Below are 10,281 nucleotides of genomic sequence, written 5' to 3' on the forward strand. Positions count from 1 at the left end.
TCCATTTGCCATTCCTCGGCCCAGCTGATGGATTCAAGCGTGTTTTATTGTCATATGTCCCAGATAGAACAATGAAATTCTTACTTGCAGCACCACAACAGAATATGTCAAGTGTGATACAGCATGTAAACAAGCACTTTGGTATCAACTTGCCCACACATTGCCCAACGTATCCCAGCTGAACTAGTCCCACCTGCCCACGTTTGGTCCATATGCCTCCACACCTGCCTAACCATGTACCTGTCTAACTTTCTTAAATGTTGGGATAGTCCCTGCCTCTTATTTATTATGGGGAACAAGGAAATGGCAGATGGGTTGAACAGGTACTTTGGATCTGTCTTCACTAAGGAGGACACAAACAATCTTCCTGATATAGTAGTGGCCAGAGGATCTGGGATGACGGAGGAACTGAAGGAAATCCACATTAGGCAGGAAATGGTGTTGAATAGACTGATGGGACTGAAGGCTGATAAATCCCCAGGGCCTGATGGTCTGCATCCCAGGGTACTTAAGGAAGTGGCTCTAGAAATCGTGATGCATTGGTGATAATTTGCCAATGTTTTATAGACTCAGGATCTGTTCCTGTGGATTGGAGGGTAGTTAATGTTATTCCACTTTTTAAGAAAGGCGGGAGAGAGAAAACGGAATTATAGACCAGTTAGCCTGACATCGGTGGTGGGGAAGGTGTTGGAGTCAATTATAAAAGATGAGATAGCCGAACATTTGGATAGCAGTAACAGGATCGGTCTGAGTCAACATGGATTTACAAAGGGGAAATCATGCTTGACTAATCTTCTGGAATTTTTTGAAGATGTAACTAGGAAAATGGACAAGGGAGAGTCAGTGGATGTAGTGTACCTGGACTTCCAGAAAGCATTTGATATGGTCCCACATACGAGACTAATGGGCAAAATTAGGGCACATGGTATTGGGGGTAGAGTGCTGACATGGATAGAGAAGTGGTTGGCAGACCGGAAACAAAGAGTAGGGATTAACGGGTCCTTTTCAGAATGGCAGGCAGTGACTAGTGGGGTACTGCAAGGCTCGGTGCTGGGACCACAGCTATTTACAATATACATCAATGATTTGGATGAAGGGATTCAAAGTAACATTAGCAAATTTGCAGATGTCACAAAGCTGGGTGGCAGTGTGAACTGTGAGGAGGATGCTGTGAGAATGCAGGGTGACTTGGACAGGTTGGGGGAGTGGGCAGATGCATGGCAGATGAAGTTTAATGTGGATAAATGTGAGGTTATCCACTTTGGTAGCAAAAACAGGAAGGCAGATTACTATCTAAATGGCGTCAAGTTGGGAAAAGAGGAAGTACAACGGGATCTGGGGTCCTTTTTCATCAGTCTATGAAAGTAAGCATGCAGGTACAGCAGGCAGTGAAGAAAGTGAATGGCATGTTGGCCTTTATAACAAGAGGAATCGAATATAGGAGCAAAGAAGTCCTTCTGCAGTTGTACAGAGCCCTAGTGAAATCACACCTGGAATATTGTGTGCAGTTTTGGCCCCTAAATAGAGGAAGGACATTCTTGCTATTGAGGGAGTACAGTGTAGGTTTACAAGGTTAATTCCCGGGATAGCAGGACTGTCATATGCTGAGAGAATGGAGCAGCTGGGCTTGTACACTCTGGAGTTTAGAAGGATGAGAGGTGATCTCATTGAAACATATAAGGTTGTTAAGGGTTTGGTCACGCTAGAGGCAGGAAACATGTTCCCGATGTTGGGGGAGCCCAGTACCAGGGGCCACAGTTTAAGAATAAGGAGTAAGCCATTTAGAACGGAAACGAGGAAACACTTTTTCTCACAGAGAATGGTGAGTGTGGAATTCTCTGCCTCAGAGGGCGGTGGAGGCAGGTTGTCTGGATGCTTTCAAGAGAGAGCTAGATAGGGCTCTTAAAAATAGCGGAGTCAGGGGATATGGGGAGAAGGCAGGAACGGGGTCCTGATTGGGGATGATCAGCTATGGTCACATTGAATGGCGGTGCTGGCTCGAAGGGCAAAATGACCTACTCCTGCACCTATTGTCTATTGTCTATTGTTTATTGCCTCAACTACCTCCTCTGGCAGCTTGTTCCATATACCCACCACTCTTTGTGTGAAAACGTTACTCCTCAGATTCCTATGAAATCGTTTCCCCTTCACCTTAAACCTATGTCTTCTGGTCCTTGATCCAGCTGATCATGATCCCGCTGTAATTCGTGATAACCATCCTCACCATCTTTGATAGCACCTTTTTTAGTGTCATCCTCAAACGCCCTGATCATGTAAATACTCATCCAAATCGCTGATATAGATTGTAGACAGCAATGGGTCCAGCACCGATTCCTCGAGGTACCCCAACAGTCACAGGCCTCCAGATCGATAAACAACTTTTCACCAACACTCTGCTCTTCCTACCATGAAGCCCATTCTTTTTTTGAAAGTGTTCGAAAACTGCAGTGTGGAGGGAGAAAATAGTTTAAAATTTCAGGTCAAAAATCATACATGATATTTTCTCACATATCTTCATAAAGCATAATTGCAACTGCTGTAGTTATTGTTGCAATGGTTACAATTATGTCTCCCCCTACTGTTAAGACTTATTAGAGTCTGTGTTAAGTTTTATGTGGACAGTGTAGTGTAGGTTTGTGTAATTGTGTAATTTCACTCAGTTTAGGATGCTTAAGATTTAAAAACCATGCCTTTGGGAAAGTAATTCATTTAAATTAATAGTGTCTGGAAAGAATACTTCAGAGGTCGTGTAGCTTGCAGTGACTAGTGGGTTACCGCAAGGCTTGGTGCTGGGACCGCAGCTATTTACAATTATTTAGATGAAGGGATTCAAAGTAACATGAACAAATTTGCAGATGACACAAAGCTGGGTGGCAGTGTTAACTGTGAGGAGGATGCTATGAGAATGCAGGGTGACTTGGACAGGTTGGGTGAGTGGGCAGATGCATGACAGATGCAGTTTAATGTGGATAAATGTGAAGTTATCCACTTTGGTAGCAAAAACGGGAAGGCAGATTACTATCGAAATGGTGTCAAGTTGGGAAAAGGGGAAGTCCAATGGGATCTTGGGTTCCTTGTTCATCAGTCAATGAAAGTAAGCATGCAGGTACAGTAGGCAGTGAAGAAAGCGAATGGCATGTTGGTCTTTGTAACACAAGGAGTTGAGTATAGGGGCAAAGAGGTCCTTCTGCAATTGTATTGGGCCCTAGTGAGACCGCACCTGGGGTATTGTGTGCAGTTTTGGTCCCCTAATTTGAGGAAGGACATTCTTGCTATGGAGGGAGTGCAGCGTAGGTTTACAAGGCTAATTCCCAGGATGGCGGGACTTCATATGCTGAGAGAATGTAGTGGCTGGTCTTGTATACTCTGGAGTTTAGAAGCATGAGAGGGGATCTTATTGAAACACATAAGATTATTAAGGGTTAAGACACGCTAGAGGCAGGAAATATGTTCCCGATGTTGGGGGAGTCCAGAACCAGGGGCCACAGTTTAAGAATAAGGTAAGCCATTTAGAACAGACGAGGAAACACTTTTTCTCACAGAGAGTTGTGAGTCTGTGGAATTCTCTGCCTCAGAGGGAGGTGGAGGCAGGTTCTCTGGACACTTTCAAGAGAGAGCTAGATAGGGCTCTTAAAGATAGCGGAGCCAGGGGATATGGGGAGAAGGCAGGAACGGGGTACTGATTGAGGATGATCAGCCATGATCACATTGAATGGCAGTGCTGACTCGAAGGGCCAAATGGCCTACTCCTGCACCTATTGTCTATTGTCTATTGAAAGAGTTTGGTGTTTTGAGGGGAGACCAACACATAGAATTAAGTTATGATTGTATGAAATTATAACTTTTTAATATACACAGTATCCAATGTTATATTTGTATATGCATACTTGGTTTACTTGTATGGATTTGTTTACTTTCTAAAGCAAAAGTATGTTATTGTGTACCCTCAAATAGTACATAACATGTGCTATAATTCTTCTTGTACCCAGACATTGCAGTTTAGCTGTGAATTACTGACTTTAGTAAAGATTGTTCTTCTATCACTTTGTTTATTTGACGATGAAATCAGTAACACAAAAGAGACCAGCCTGAAATGAAGGCCATGCCATCAAAAGATATCTCAATGAACGTAGATGCCTGTTTTATACCCCAAATACCTGTTCTATTACACAAAATGTACTGTTGGTGGGAAATGAGCAGTCTCCCCTCAAAACACCAAATTTGTCATAATCCTTCCCACATTCTTCACAGCTACCAACTGTCTGCTGTTTCTTCAGTTCACATTCATGAGTCTTAAAAAGAATAGGCTGCAAGTTATGACCAACTGTAAACTGGCTGGAAAAGTTGGAAGTTCAGTTCAGTTTAGTTTATTGTCACATGTACCGAGGTGAAAAGCTTTTGTTGCCAGTTTACAGTTTTACAAGTTTCTATTTCCATCTCTCCACTGCCTGTGGATTTTTATTAAGATAAAATCCATTTCACATCTTTGCAAATACAAATGAGTACGCATCATATTCAAATCAAAATCACATTTTAAAATACAAACAATGGGGCATCACAGTGGTGCAGCTGGTAGAGCTGCTGCCTCAAAGTGCCAGGGACCCGGGTTGGATCCTGAACTTGGGTGCTGTCTATGTGGAGTTTGCACATTCTCTTCATGACCGTGCGGGTTTCCTCCAGGTAGACACAAAAAGCTGGAGTAACTCAGTGGGTCAGACAGCATCTGTGGAGAATAGGAGGAAAGGGAATCAAGAGATATAGACAGTGATTTAGAGAGATATAGAACAAATGAACGCAAAAAAGTAACGACGATAAAGGAAACAGGCCAGCTGTGGGCTAGGTGAAAATGAATTAAAGATCATGAGACTCAACAGGACAATTTTGACACTAGTACGATTTGGGTGGGGGTAGGACAGAGAGGGAGGGGGTGCAAAGGGTTACTTGAAGTTCGAGAAATCAATATTCATACCGCTGGGTTGTAAACTTCCCAAGCAAAATATGAGGTTCGGAATTACTACCACATCTGTGATTCCTCCAGGTACTCCGGTTTCCTCCCACATCGTAAAGGCACACGTGGTTTGTAAATTAATCGGGCTCTGTAAATTGCCTCTAAAGTTTAGGGAGTGGATGAGATATAGGATAACATAGTACTAATACGAAGGAGTGATGGATATTCGGCATGGACTTGGTGGACCAAGAGTCAAGAGTGTTATATTGTCATATGTCCGGACAATGAAATTCTTACTTGCTGCAGCACAACAGAATATGTAAACATAGTACGTAACGGGAGAAAAAATGAAAAAAGTTCAGTGTGTATATCTACACATACACACACATACTCAATAAATAAACAAATATAGTGCAATAATAGTAAAAGTCTGTTGCAGTTCAGAGCTTATTTGTTGTTATGTTTAATAACCTGATGGCTGTAGGGAAGAAGCTATTCCTAAGCCTGGACGTTACAGTTTTCAGGCTCCTGTACCTTCTTCCCGATAATAGTGGACCAAAGGACCTATTTCCATGCTGTATTTCTAAACTAAATAACTAAACTAAAACAATACTCCAATGATATACTCAAAATGCTGGAGTAACTCAGCAGGACAGGGAGTATCTCTGGAGAGAAAGAATGGGTGACATTTCGGGTCGAGACCCTTCTTCAGACCCATTCCTTCTTTCCAAAGATGCTGCCTGTTCTGCTGAGTTACTCCAACATTTGGTGTCTATCTTCAGTTTAAACCAGCATCTGCAGTCAAAGTCATAGCCCCCGGCTGGCGATGGCGATTGTCCCGCGGCCATTAAAGCCACGCCGGGTGGTGCGAGGTCGCACACCGGGTCTTGGTGTTGGAGCCCCCGGTGTGCGCTCGCAGAGTCCCGCGGCCATTCCAAGGCTCGCGGGGCGGTTATGTTAGGCCCCGCTCCAGGAGCTCTTCAACCCCGCAACTCGGGCGGGAGAATTCGCCGTTGCAGGAGCCCCGAAAAGCGGTCTCCCTCCAGTGAGCCGCGGGCTCCCGTTCCCGCCGTCCACAGACTGTCGTTGAGCCTCCGACTCTCCGGTAGAGCAGCAGCAGCAGCAGCAGCAGCGCTCCTCCACCGCTCCACCCGCTCCGGTCTCGGCCAGCTCTGCGACGGTGAGGTGAGTCGGCACCAGAGTCCCCGGCTTCTTCCCGTTGGAGGCCGCTCCTCGTTGCGACCTCAACGACACCTGAGACCCGACGAGAAAAGGTCGGGTCTCCAGTGCAGGGAGAGATTCAAAACGACTCAAGCACAATGGGTAGTGACATCCTAATTTGTGCATCTGTGACTTTGAAATGAAATGATAGAAGTAAGCAGAGGAACTTTTATTTACATATTTTCTCTAAGATTGCAAGCTAAACTTTTAAGTAGCCTTATTAATGAAAAGCAGAAAGAGGGTTCGGAAGGGGCTGGTTATGCTTATATTCTGCATAAGTCGCCTGCAACCCAATGGTATGAACGATCAATTCTCCAATTCTAGGTATCTATATAACCCCCTCCTTCTCACTTTTTCTCCCATATAACCTCTCTCCACTTCCCCCTCTTCACTTCCCCCTCTCTTCCCTGTGCCCCACCTGGACATTAACCTATTTTCCCCTCCCCCTCTAATTACATTCCTTCTTCTAGCTTCACAATTTGCAACTTTTCAATCCTTTTGTCTCACACCTTATGTCTTTTTTATCTTTGTGCTCTGTACAACCATTAGCTTATCAAAAAACCCTTCTCGTCTGTATCAACCTATTACCTGCCAGGCCTTGTTTTGCCCCACCTCTCCTCAGCTTTCTTCCAACCCCACCCCCCCCCCCCCCCCCCCCCCCACCTCCCGACAACTGAAGAGGGGTCCTGACCCAAAATGTCACCTATCCGTGTTCTCCAGAGATGCTGCTTGACCTGCTGAGTTACTTCATTTCTTTGCGTCTTCTTGAGTGTCTCTTTGTGCTTCAATACATTGCTTGCTTTGGTCACCAAACATTTCCATTGTCTTGAAAGATTAGGAGAAAAGGGATGAAATCTGATACTCAACGTAAAAAGTTAACCAGCTACTTGTAACTTCATGGCATGATAAATCATTGATGTGTGGAGATTCCTGGTGAATTTACCTTTACATGTAGAAATTTCAATTGAGTTTTGTTTACTTTAGCACAATCGATTTTTGTTTTCATAAATCTAATAAATATTAACTTGAAGCTTTGTATTTCACTAAAATCCGGCAGGTTTTAAATATATTTACTCTGTACTGGGTCACTATAAGACTCAGTACGGATCTCAGGGTTTATTTTGAATAAAACTAAATTGCAAAGATTCTATTGTCTATAAATGGTTGAGTATGTCTCACTTCAAATGGTAACATTTAGTAAAAATAGAATAATGTGAAGGAGTGGGGTGTATCTGAGATTAATGGTTCCTGTTTCACTGGATTTCTTAAGACTGAATGCAGATCATAAAATACTGTCCTGCTGGATTTCATTAAGTGAAATATTTCCTACACATATCACATCCACGGACCTGGAACGTTTCACTGTTATACTATGTCTGCCTTCTGAGAACAGAAATGATTCTACTGAGAATAGCTTCTGATACTGAGAATACTGCGTTTATTTTAGCAATCCTGCAGAGAAAAAGAAAAGTATCATTATTAATCATATTTTTAATTAATCACTGGCAATTACAAGGAAAATATCTCATGTCCTCCGTTTGTAAGCAGTAAATTAGAATAATGTTTATTAAAATCCTTCAAATGTCTCCCAGAAGAGAAACATTAGCCACAAGCCAATGAAAGTGATGATAATTAAAGAATTGATCGTAAAGTTTAGTAGCTTTAAACAAGGATTAAAATAAGCGCTGCTGAGGTAGACTTTTGAACCTAATCTGCTTTGAGGCAGAGGTTCACTTGCACTTCCTCCAACCACATCTACAGTATCTGCTGTTCCAGGTGTGGACTCCAATATATCGGCGAGACCAAGCCTTTCGCTGAACACCTTCGCTCAGTCCAACTACCTGTGCATACGCAATCTCCCAGGCTAAACACATCAACTCCTCCTTCCATTCCCATACTGACCTTTCTGTCCTGGGCCTGCTTCACTGTCAGAGTGAGGTCAAATGCAAATTGGAGGAACATCTCCACAGACACTGCCTGCCTGACCTGTTGAGTTCCTCCTGCAGTCTCTTATGCCTCTCTTTAAAATAGTGGCCTTGATCTTACAATCAGGCTCTGACGCAAGTGCCTTTTTGTGTTGCCAGCGTTTCTGTGTTTTGTATGTCAGCATGTGTGAAACCACAGTCTTAAGCCCACAAAGAAGAGAAACAGATAACTGGTGGTTTGTGTAATTTAATCAAAAAAACAAACTCTTGGAGCTCAGTGGATCAGGCAGCATACCAAAGTAAATATACAGATTATGTTTTGCAGCTGGACATTTCATTAGTCCGAAGTAGGCACCCGACCTGAAATGTTGTCAATCCTTTTCACTCCACAGATTCGGCCTGAACTTCAGTCTGTTTTTCTGCTCAAGATCCCAGCATCTACAAACTCTCGAGTGTCCAATTTCATGTATGAATTTGTTGAAATGTAGTGATGAAATGATCTTTATCAAGAACAATCACAAAGTGCTTTATAGACGATGAATTACTTTTCAAGTTCAGGATTTGTTATTATGTATTTTAATGCAACAGGGATGGCACAGTGGTGCAGCGGTAGAGTTGCTGCCTTACAGCACCAGAGACCCGGGTTCAATCCTGACTACGGGTGCTGTCTGTACAGAGTTTGTATGATCTCCTTGTGACTGTATGGGTTTTCCCAGGGTTCTCCAGCTTCCTCCCACACTCCACAGATGTACATGGGATGGCGACTGGACATTGTGCCTTCCCTCATAATGGGAACCATTGTGGGGGGATGTTTTTATGTTTAAATTTCTTTATTACTATTATGTCTGTATTCTTTCTTTATGTGCTGCATTGGCAAGAAGCATTTCACTACACCTAGGTGTATGTGACCAATAAAATAACCTTTGAACCTTTGAGGTTTGTAGGTTAATTTGGCTTTGGTAAAGAAAAATTGTAAATTGTCCCTTAGTGTGTAGTATAGTGCTAGTGTATGGGGATCGCTAGTCAGCGAGGAAACGGTGGGCTGAAGTGCCTGTTTCCGTGCTTTATCTCTAAACTAAACTCAATAGATATTCTGTGCATGATAGATGTCATCATGCTGGTTATGATATGGTAATTTAGTATTAGTTGAAGAATGAATTACTTAATACCAAGCAAGTGTTACATTCTACACTGACACTCCCCGACTTATGTAAGGGTTATGTCCCTTGGACCCTTGCGTAAGTCACATGTTATGTTCGTCGGACGACCACGTGGGAGCTCCCATGCGGACACATGTGGTGCACCGGTGAGAACCAATGGCTGGCATGCAGAAACTGCATGTGACTGCAGTAACGCACTGTTACATTGACTACCAAGACGCGCCACTCAGAAATAAATCAGCAGACTTAAAAATTGTTTATGTAGGTATGGTTTACGTAAATTACCTATTACGTAAGTCAGGGAGTGCCTGTATTTCTTTGTTCTTTGTCTCGGTTTGTCTTTTGTCGCTCTCCTCCGTCCTTGATCATGCCCTTTCAGATACATTTCATCGAGCCAGATCATTTACAATTAACAAGTCTTCACCAACATCTTTCAGCATTGTCTTTTAGTCTCCATCCTATCACGGACAAAATTATATCGAACTGAAAAAATTACTGTACAAAAATCCCATGCAGGAAAGGAAAGAAAGCCTGAATTTTCATCTTGTTTTACCACTAGGGGTAGCAAGTGAACTGTGATTGTAGGACAGGATTAGAGGCCCAAATTATATAAGAGTAAAGTTGTAAGCATTGATTATTGAACAGCAGATCTGGGAAAGTCTTCTGTTAACCAATTACATTGATTTCTTAATGAATTATTTTGATCAAATACACAACATTTTATCCAACAATTGAGAAGGTGTTGCGGTAAGTCATGAGCACTCAAAGATAAATACAGCAATTTTTTTTTTTTAACCATATTTTTGGATTGACAATAGTATTAAGTGTTTTATGAAATCAGCAGTGTGGTGAATTTTGGTAAAAGGAAGAAGTATATCACATAAGACAATGAAAACATTTTTAGCAGTTTACATCTGATGAATCACCACTTTATATTCTGTAGGTCATGCATTAATTCATTGGTATTTGAGTAAAATATTCAGTGAAAATAAAACTACCTTCAAGCAATCTGTAAATCTCAGTGAAA

This window comes from Leucoraja erinacea, chromosome 13 (genome assembly GCF_028641065.1).
Source record: "Leucoraja erinacea ecotype New England chromosome 13, Leri_hhj_1, whole genome shotgun sequence".
Classification (NCBI taxonomy): Eukaryota; Metazoa; Chordata; class Chondrichthyes; order Rajiformes; family Rajidae; genus Leucoraja; species Leucoraja erinaceus.